The sequence below is a fragment of the Hippopotamus amphibius genome, chromosome 2, assembly GCF_030028045.1.
Source record: "Hippopotamus amphibius kiboko isolate mHipAmp2 chromosome 2, mHipAmp2.hap2, whole genome shotgun sequence".
In the NCBI taxonomy this organism is placed as follows: domain Eukaryota; kingdom Metazoa; phylum Chordata; class Mammalia; order Artiodactyla; family Hippopotamidae; genus Hippopotamus; species Hippopotamus amphibius.
This window is the reverse complement of record NC_080187.1, coordinates 66,817,909-66,829,036: the sequence shown is the minus strand read 5'-3', so window position 1 is coordinate 66,829,036 and position 11,128 is coordinate 66,817,909.

Below are 11,128 nucleotides of genomic sequence, written 5' to 3'. Positions count from 1 at the left end.
GCAATTCTTCTCAAAGTACTATTTAGGTGCAATACAATTACTTTCAAAACCTCAGCTGCCCTTTTTGCAGAAACTAGAAAGTTAATCCTAAAAATCATATAAAAATGTGAGAGATCCAGAATAGCCAAAAGAAACCTAAAAAAAAAAAGAAAAGAAATTCACACTTCCACTATGAAGCTACAATAATCAAGACAGTATGGCACTGCCATAGGATAGGCATATAGGTCAGTGGAATAAAATTGAGACTCCAGAAATAAAACCATTACATTTATGGCCAATTGATTTTTGATAAGTGGCAATTCAATTCAGTTAAGAAAGTATGGTCTTTTCAACAAGTGATGGTGGGGCAACCACAGATTTACACACAAAAAAATGAATTTGGACTCCTACCTCACAGCACATATGAAAACTAATTCAAAATGGATCAAATATAAGAACTAAAACTATAAAACTCTTAGAAAATATAGGTGTAAATTTTCATGATTTTAAATTAGGCAATGGTTTTTTAGCTATTACACCAAAACACAAGACATTTTTAAGAAAAGATAAATTAGACTTCATCACAATTTTAAAACTGTTTTGCTGTAAATGACACTGTTTAAAAAGTGAAAAGACAATGCACAGAATGGGAGAAAATATTTGCAAATCATATATCTGATAAGGGACTTGTCTCAAACATATATAAGAACTCTTACAATGCAACAGTAAAAAGGCAAATAACCCTAATAAAAATATTTGAAAGACATTTCACCAAAGAAAATATACAAATGGCCAATATGCACAAGAAAAGATGCTCAACATCATTACTCACAAGGGAAATGGCAAATGAATTCACAGTGAGATACCATTTCACTCATATTAGAATAAATATAATTTTAAAAAGACTGACAATAATAAGTGTTGACAAGGATGTTGAGAAATTGGAACCCTCATACACTACTGGTGGGTATGTAAAATGGTGTGAGTGAAACTGAGCAGGACCCTGTGGGGCTCCTGGGCACTGAAGCCTTTCTGTCCCCCATTTCATGTTCATAGGGAATAGACTCCAGCCTCCACGACCTTCCCTGAGCTCCAAAGACCAGATTTCAAGGGTTGCTAATCAAGGGAGGAGCAGCCAAGAAACCACCTGAGGCAAGATTAAAGGGACCAGGGCTTCCCTGGTGGCACAGTGGTTAAGAATCTGCCTGCCAATACAGGGGACATGGGTTCGAGCCCTGGTCTGGGAAGATCCTATATGCCACAGAGCAACTAAGCCCGTGTGCCACAACTACTGAGCCCGAGTGCCACAACTACTGAAGGCTGCGAGCCTAGAGCCAGTGCTCTGCAACAAGAGAAGCCACCGCAATGAGAAGCCTGCACACCACAGTGAAGAGTAGCCCCTGCTCTCTGCAACTAGAGAAAGCCCATGCAGCAACAAAGACCCAACACAACCAATAAAAATAAATAAATACATACATACATACATACATACATACATACATACATAAATACATAAATAAATTCATTAAGAAAAAAAAGATTAAAGGGACCAGAGAAGCTCATCAAGGTTAGGAGACCGCCTGAGACAAGATTAAAGGAGTGCAGGCCCTGCATACATCCTATTCTTTATCAGCAACTTCACCCTTGAACCATTGCTATAAAATTCCTTACCAAATCTTCCTGGGTTGTGACACGCAGTTTTGAGGGGCACGAGCCCACTGTGTTCCCCTTTGCCTGGCAAAGCGATAAAGCTATTCTTTTCTACTTCACCCAAAACTCTGTCTCCAAGATTCGACTAGGAACCACTGCACAGAGTCCAAGTTTCCGGCTTCAGAGTTAGCTCTCTTTACCACTCAGTTGTCCAGAATCGCATACTGCCTTCTAACATCCTTTTCACTTCTGTATTAGTTAATTTTCACACATATTCAATGAAATTGTAGAAAGCTCAAATAATACACATTGTTTGCATGTTAATGTCCATAGCCCTACACCAAATCTCAAGGAGTATTTGCTGAATGGAAAGCTGTGTCCTTAATGAACTCAACAGAGAATTAAGGTATTCGGTTGTATGCCATGTAAAGAAGTAACAAGCAACCTGAGAACACCGATTTTTAAATGTCTTGACTTCAGTGTTTAATTTGGCTGTGTTAGCACTGGATCTGTTTTCAGCAGGGCTTGGAATATTTTTTCTAGGCGTGAGTTTCTTGGCTGACAGGCAGTGGGGTTGCCACTCTGTAGTGAAACCTGTCACTATGCCACTCAGAATAAGAGAATTCTGTGTGGGGGAATAGAGCCAGCTCTGGGAACATTGATTTTCTCACCTCCCAGATTTAAAGGAACAGCTCTGCCCCAGTGAGACCACAGATGGAGATGTAAACTTTTGCTCTTGATCTACAAGATATATACACACACACACAAAAAAAGGCAGAAACAGAGTAAAATAAATGATTTCCAGCATTCTCGGAATTCCTGGAACCATGTCGAAATGGACATTTTTCTGAGGAAGCCGTTATAAGGTATTGTGTTTGGCCACTGCTGAGCAGGTCTTTTCCTTCCAAACTTATTTAATTTTTGCTTATTATTATTCCTGCTGAAACATTTTTGGAGCCCATCCTTTCCCTCCACTCTCATGAATATGGTCAATTAAATAGCTGCACATCACTGTTGGACCAGGTTCCAAGTCTGTCACCACACCCAGCTGTCCCCGCTGTTCCTTTGTGTTTGGCTGATTGCAAGTTCCTCATCATTTCATAGGTGAATAGGAACTCTGGTCAATGGCTGAGCACCTAGGAGTTCCTATCATCGTTTCTTTTAGCAGTCATTTATCTGAATACCTGCAATCGTTAAGGTTTTGAATTCTTTATCCTGTTTAACCCTCCAAACACCTCATAAGGAGGTCATATAATTTGACAGAGGACTGAACTGAGACTTAGAAGCCACCAAGTGGCTAGATGGCACAACCAGAAGTGACAGGCATTTGGCCATCTGGGGGTATACACTGACCGCTGGGTTACAGGAGACAGGAAAAAGTTGGGCAGATAGATTCCCCCTCTTCCATGGAGTTGTAACCCTTTCAGAGAAGCCCCTGTGGGAAGTGGACATGCCTGCTGTACAGTCTGCTCTTTCTCTTTGTGGCCCACATGATGCCGTGACCAGTGCAATAATGTGTTACATCACATTGATTCACATCTTTCTTTGTTTCACAGACCCCCTTTCCCCTCACTCTCACTGCCCTAGGTTTGCACCTCCCAAATAAATTACCAGCACTTTAATCCTTGTCTTAGGCTCTGCTCTTTTGAGGACATGGTTAAGACAATTATTTTATATTCCCAATTTATGAAACTGGGTTACTGGTTTTAAAATGGTTCACTGAGACATGAAAAGAGTAATGAGCGTGGGAACATAAACTACAGTTCAGAAAAGCATTCCAAATATAAGCAGTGGGTAGGAATTTCTTATACGTATGGAATTTGAGTCTGTGGATCATACAAGTGATTTTCTGCAAGAAACAGAAAAAGAAACATCAAATCTATCATGTACTGTCTTCTATGAACCTTTATCAAACTCTCGCTTTATTTTTACACAAAACACTCTGAGCTCTCTAGTAGAACAATTAAGTTTTTCTAGCACAAGCACAAAGTAATGTTTTGCACTATTCTATTTTGTTGCTAAGGCCAAGGAAGAGACCAAAACCATAGAGACATCATTCAAATTCCTACCTCTTTTAGTAAAAACAAGTAGTTTACCTTGCGGCCAAGAATCTTATAAAATCAGTCCCAAATTTGTAAACATCATGCCAGGAGAAAAAGCAGAGCAATTTATTCACAAAATTCCTGTATAAAATAATCTCTGTGGACATCACATAAAATTCAATGGTGTAAAAATGTGAAACAGCCATTGCTATCACATGTGTATGAGCAGATAGGTTACTTTACAGCTGGTTAAAAAATGTTCATGTCCAAAGTGTGAATCAACTTTTGGCCTGTGTAAAGTCAAGTTAGTCTAGACTACGTGGAACAACAAATAAACCCTGAAACTGTGCCTTTATAAAGTCTGATGCAGCTGGGTGACCCCCTTCTGCAATGTAATGGGCTGTGTAGAACAAGGTCTTCCAAGATCACTGCAGCATGGAAAGAGATAGAAGAGGCATGTCAGCTCTTAAGTACCTTCGCCTGGAAATGACGCACTGGGAAAAACCAGGAGGAGACAGTGTGGGGACAAAAAACCCTGGTCCCTGCCATAGTGTTTGTATGAGGGAGAGGAACTAATGACCTTGTCATTGCTGATTACCAGTGAGAACCCATGCTATGGGAAACCCTTGTGTGTGGCTGTTTGGTTAAATAACCTGGGAGATGTGATGTGACCTGGAAAAGCTGTCACGGGGTCGTTGCTGATGGAATATAGGCTCTGCATCCACAAGAGGAGGCATTGCCAGGTAAAGAAAAGAGGCTACATCTGAATGTCAATCCATACTCAGGGTTATCCCCAGAGAACAGCCAATGGTCGATAGCATGCTTCTGATCCTGAGTCAGTATTTAAGAAAATGGAGAAAATTGTACCTGTAATCCAAATGCATGTACTGAAAAAAAAAAAAAAAAAGTTGTGGCAAGAAATGACAGTAAACATGTAACATTGCTTTTCCAAAATGAGTATAACAGCTGTCAAAGTAAAGAATGCTTACATGAGGTTCTGAAGTGAAGAATGATAATTTTAGTAAAGATCATTTCTGTGATTTCAGAAAGTGTGTTCAAATGACATTTGGCAGTGAAATTTTCAGTCTTTTGAAATAACCTGAATCAATTACTTCAGGCTTACACTGTAAAAATTCTTAGCGTTGAGAATAGGCTATCCAGACTTCATAAGATGACAAAGCTTTATTGCAAACAGCTCAGTCCCTGCAAACTGGACTCTGCCCCAACTCTAGGTGATTTCTATTGCTCATTGGTGACATAGATCCATGGCGTAAGGTTGGACGTACTTAAAAACTCAAGCCCAAATGTTGCAACAGAATGAGAAGGAATTATTTCAGGGATATATGCAACCCAAGAATGCATTAGGCACCCAACCATTCACCACTGTCTCCTGAGCTGACATATTCCACCTTTCAGCTTTGGGGCAGGACAAGCCCATCCACATCACACCTGCAGGGCGCTAAGAGGCATCCTACAGAGAAATAATCTTGTGGTTCCTGAATGTGTTTGACAAAGTCACCAAACACATGCCATTTGCAATGACCTATGCTTTTGAGGTAGGAAGCTCTAATTCATTAGGAATAAGGAACAAAAAAAGAAAACAAGTGGGGAACCTCACCTATGCATCAATCCATTTACTTTCTAGCCAGATATGTGTACATATATACAGATATACAGCAATATATGTGTGTGTGTATATATATATATATATATATATATATATATGTTACATTGGTGAAATATTACAAAAATATTATCCCTGTTAATAATATGAGATACATTATTTAAAAGGTTAACAAATATTTTTATTTAGGGGCTTCCTAGGTGGTGCAGTGGTTAAGAATCCGCCTGCCAGTGCAGAGGACACGGGTTTGATCCCTGCTCCAGGAAGATCCCACATGCTGCGGAGCAACTAAGCCCGAGCGCCAAAAAAAAAAAAAAAGAGTTGTGAAACAAATATTTTTATTTAAAATTGTGATGAACCTTTTAAGTTTTCCTGAAATTGTCTGAGTATGAACCACACACTGCAAATTGGCTTATAAATGAAAAAAATGTTCTGGGAACACCCTCAGCTGTTCTTTGGAATAGTCTTTGCAGTGTCAGTAGAGTTGAGGAGCTTATCTTCTGACTTCTGTTAGCTTCTAGGCCCCAAGGGAGGCTGGGCCAGAGGAGAAGCCTCAAACTTATATAGTCCTTGAGCCCCTCGTGGTCCGTTACCTGCTTCTGGTTGGCTTTGTCTCCTGGTCTGCAGGTCTGAGCAGAAATATCCAAACTCTTAAGGTCCAGATGGTGTGAAGCAGATAGTCGTTAATTAAAGGCCTTGAAGACAATAGCATCTATCAGCCAACAGAAAAGGTCTCTGCTCAGTGACTGTGAGCCCAGCAAGCAGGAAGCTTTTGCTGATGATGCAGGCTGTCTAATACCACATTTCTCAATTTTTTTCTTACCTACAACTCTCCATAAGAAATATGTTTTTCTAACACAGCCAAATACATATATATATATACCTATAACAGACACAAAAGTTTCCCAAATCAAAACTTGTCCCTCCCCTTTGAAATGCACTGAGCTATTTCCTCTTCTCTTATTTTCAATTTATTCTATTCTATTTCATCTTTTAAAATACTGCTCAAAGGGAGAACAGATCAGTGGTTTCCAGGGATTACAAATAGGAGAGAGGGTGAATATAAAGGGGTAACATCAACTTTCATGGTGAGGGAGAGTTCTGTATCTTGATTACAGTGGTGGTGGTTATACACATCTATACATGCAATAGAATTATACACACACACACATAAAGGTGTACATGTAAAAAGTGGTGAAATCTGAGTGAGGTCAGTAATTTGTAATAGTGAATGTATTATGACAGCCTCAATGTGCTGCTTTTGATAAGGTGCTATTGATGATAAGATGCTACCCTTAAGGAGACTTGGGGATGGGTACACGAGACCTCTCTGAAGTATTTTTGCAACTTCTGTATATCTAATTATTTCTTTTTTTAATTAATTAATTAATTAATTGGCTGCATTGGGTCTTTGTTGCTGTGCGTGGGCTTTCTCTAGTTGCAGAGAGCAAGGGCTGCTCTTCCTTTCAGTGCATGGGCTTCTCGCTGTGGTGGCTTCTCTTGTTGCGGAGCATGGGCTCTAGGTATGCGGGCTTCAGTAGTTGTGGCACGTCAGCTCAATAGTTGTGGCTCTCGGGCTCTAGAGCACAGGCTCAGTAATTGTGGCACGCAGGCTTAGTTGCTCCACAGCATGTGGGATCTTCGGGGACCAGGGATCAAACCCATGTCCCCTACATTGGCAGGCAGATTCTCAACCACTGCGCCACCAGGGAAGCCCTCTAATTATTTCAAAACAACAGTTTTTTTAAATGTTGCTCAAGACCCATTAAATTGATATCATGAGGTCACAACCCATAATTTCAAAGTTAAGCCCTATTTCTCTAAGGGTGGACATTGGATTAGCAAGCAGCTGTGGCTACATGAACTGATTTGTCTGAAGGGGGGGGGGGGGGGCCTCAGCCTGTGCACACCTGTGTGTGAGCAGCTAGAAATCTACAATTTTAGCTCCTATTCGCCACCCAAAGGAGCTGGTTTTGGGGTTGCACTGAGGAGACAGACTTTTGCTCCATTTTGTTTGCGTGTCATCTGCTATATAAACGCTCCTCCCTACCCACCTCCAACTGAAAAATAAAAGAATGGATCCTCATTCCACCACTCAGACGTTAGAGCCGTGTTCTTAAAGCGTGATGCCCAGACTTCTGCCTCACTGGCTAAGAATGCAGATTCCTGGTACTTCTGAGACTTAATTAAATAGACTTTTTGGAGGTGGGGTCCAGAACCATGCATTTTTTTAATTAATTAATTAATTTCATTTTTTCCTTCCAGTTTTATTGAGATACGATTGACATACAGTGCAGTAAGAGTTTAAGGTGCACATCATAATTGACTTACGTACATCGTGAAATGATTACCACAGTAATTTTGGTGAACAGCCATTTATTTCATGTAGCTACAAAATAAAAGAAAAAGAAAAAACAATTTTTTTCTTTGTGATGATAACTCTTGGGATCTACTCTGTTAACAACTTTCCTATATAACATACAGCAGTGTCAATTATATATTGGATGAAGATGTCAAAAGGTACACTTTCAGCTATAAGTAAGTACTAGGGATATAATGTGCTACATGATTAATATAATTCACAAAAATATGCATTTTACACAAGGTCCTCAGAGATTTTTATGCACATCAGATTGTTGGGAGGCCTGGAGAAGTTTGCTAAAACTGGATATGTGAATACATGAGATGCTTACTGCAATGAACACTGGAAGTGAATTTGAGTTTAAAAGTTCCTCTTTTGGGAAAATAGGATTTCTGAGAGTAGCTTGCTTTCCAACTTATATGCTCTTTAAGCAATAAAGTTTTCAATGTTGGCAAAAGCCACGTATCCTGCCTTTTATGACAAAAACATTACTTTAGTGACTCAGTTTCTCCAAGTGTGAGGATAAAAATTCCAGGGATCTCCCTAATTCCTAGTGCTTCCACAGACAATGACCGTTTATTCTCAGGTGGAAGTAATTTCATTAGCATAAGTGGATGCATATTTTATAAACACGGGTGCATGTGTTTCATATTCTACTCATACTTATTTACACATTCTGTAAACATATGTATATACAGAGCCACATGGACATTTTTAGAGGAGCCATGAAACATTTTGCCCATGTAAATATCCCATTTGATGCCTCAGGGTCTTTTTGCTCAGTTAGTACCTTTTCTCAGGTAAACATACACCCTGCAACAAGTCAGCCTCTGGAGTTTTCTCAGCTTTCGTCCTCCCCTGAGAATGTCCTAGACTCTTGAGCTTCTAATTTAGTGGGAATTGAATGCATCCTAAAGTGGTAAGTCAATATCACAGTCTTCCCAGATAACCTACCTCTAAATTCCCAATCCCCGAATTAATGAAGAGACATTTAATCAGGTTGACAAGGGCTACTTTCTGCCGAGTAGATCTTATAGCTCCCTTCTATTAATACCAAAGGTGATGGACATTCCTGGAGTTAAGTTAGAATGAACCTAGTCCTGGTGGGTCAGGTTTGCCCAGGGCTGAAACAGGGGTGGGGGAATGGGAAGGAGAGCAAGCGACAGGTACTATTAGATTCTAAAATAGTGTCTCTCTTCTGAGCCTCTTACCTGAGACTGAAACAGACCCAAATATTACCTCTTGCAACAGAAACAATCAGTTAACTACAACCTAGTATCTCCTGAGCTAAATCCAATTTTTTTTTATGAAGTACTAAATATAATGTGAGAAAGAAAGGTAGAAATTGTTTTCCCCAACGTTCTCAATTTAAATGGCATGTTTTGGTCCAAAGATTGTGTCCTTTTTTTCCCCTCTCTTTAAATTTGTGAGGACTTTTTTTTTTTTTTTCCTGAAAGTGAAATAGCGGTCTTCTGAATTTACTCTGCTCCAGGCATATGCTAAGCCTTTACATCCATCCTTTCAAAGGGCCTGTGGGTTTGGTATTCTTGGCTTCACTTCATAGATAAGAAAACAGATGCTCAGAAAGAGCAGCTTGCTCAAGGTGAAACAGCTCATTAGTAGCGGAGTTGACGTCTGAACCCAATGACCGTGTGCTGGGTTGGATAGCGTGTCCCAAATTCCTGCACCTCCCAGAACCTCAGAATGTGATTTTGGAAATAGGGTCACTGCAAATGTAATTAGTTAAAATGAGGTCATAGCGGAGTAAGGTGGACCCTAATCCAATATGACTGGTATCCTTGTAAGAGGAGAAGAGACACAGAAGCCAGGGAGAACACCACAGGAGGACAGAAGAGATAGAGTTTGGGGTGATAAGGCTTGCCGGTGACACCAGAAACTGAGAGAAAGACACAGAGCAGATTCTCCCCTAGAGCCTCTGACAGAGCATGGACCTACGGACACGTTGCTTCTGGACTTCTGGCCTCCGGAATGTGAGAGAGCAAACTTCTGTCGTTTTCAGGCACCCAATGGATGGTGCTTTGTTATGGCCGCCCTAGCCCAGGATATGCCCTACGAACTATTTACCGTAGAAATTTTGGAAAACAAAGAAGAAAGTTTACAAAGAGTTTATGATCCCACCTTCCAGAGCCAATCACTGTGGATCATATATCTTCAAGTGTTCTTCACTTCCTCCCCATGGCCATTCTATCCACTTCCACCTTCTAAAAATAGCAGCAACTCTCTTGTGTCTTTTCTTCTCTTTTGTTGTTTGAACAGCTGTACTCTTTATGGGATGTGATTTTAAAGCTGCGAGAGCAACTGTAAACCTCAGTATCCTCTGTATTTTGCCATCATCATCATCGCTGTCTTTTCAGCCCACTGCACTAGGTAGGTCCAGTTGAGATAAGCGGGCCCATTTTTAATTTGGAACATTGGCACTGAAAGTGGAACAGCCGGCTGTGGGTGAGATCCCCAGAAGATGGCAGTGTGGATCATAAAACCACACTATCCACAGGGACACTTCACCACCAGCCTGTGAATCCTTCTGGTACAAGGGCAGGTGTCGGGATCAGGGGCTTTTGTGAAGGATCCTGGAAACAGCAGTCAGACCACTAACTAGCCTGAGAGGTTACTTGGAATGAATATTTTCCAACTTCTCAAGGTCTTTCCTTCTTGTTAAAGAGAGAAGCACTGAACTGCAACTGTAAGCCCTTCACTTGAAGAAACTTACAGCTCAGACACTGATTTTTGTCAACAATATTTTGCCATATTAACCATAATCTCTATTTTCTGTCCCCTACAGATCTGAGGGTATAAGGCAGGCATCTCAGTTTCAGTATATATAGATTGTGGATAAAGAAGGGTGAGCTGAGAAAGAATGAAATGGAGAGATCTCGGAAGGAACTAGAAAACAGAACACCAGAACACGACTTCAGTGCTTACTAGCTATGTGATCCTGGGGTACTCACTTAACCTCTCTGAATCAAAGTATCCTCATTTGTTTCGGTTTGCTTTTTTCATGTGTGTGTCTGCTATGCTGATTCTGCACTGTCATAGCATAGCTCAGGGAGAAAATGACTATTAAAGCTATAAAACATTATTTTTATTATCAATTATTTTCAGAAGTATGGTCTCGCAGTGATTCTCAAATATGATTTTGGATCAAAATTACCTGGAGGGCTTATCAAACCACAAATTGCTGGGCCTTACTCCAGAGTTTCTGGTTCAGTAAGTCTGGGTCGGGCCAAAGAATCTGCAGCCCAAACAAATTCCCAGTGGTACCAATGCTACTTGCTAGGAGGGCACTTGGAGGGTCACTGGCTAGAGCAAGGGTAAGAGAATTTGGCACTTCTGAGGCCTCCTGACATTTTTTGGAACTTCCTAGGCTACTTTTTAATATAGAATTAAGGAAATTGTTTCCAAAAAAAATTAGGACATGTTGTCTAGTCTTTATCCTGTGTATGTGTGTGC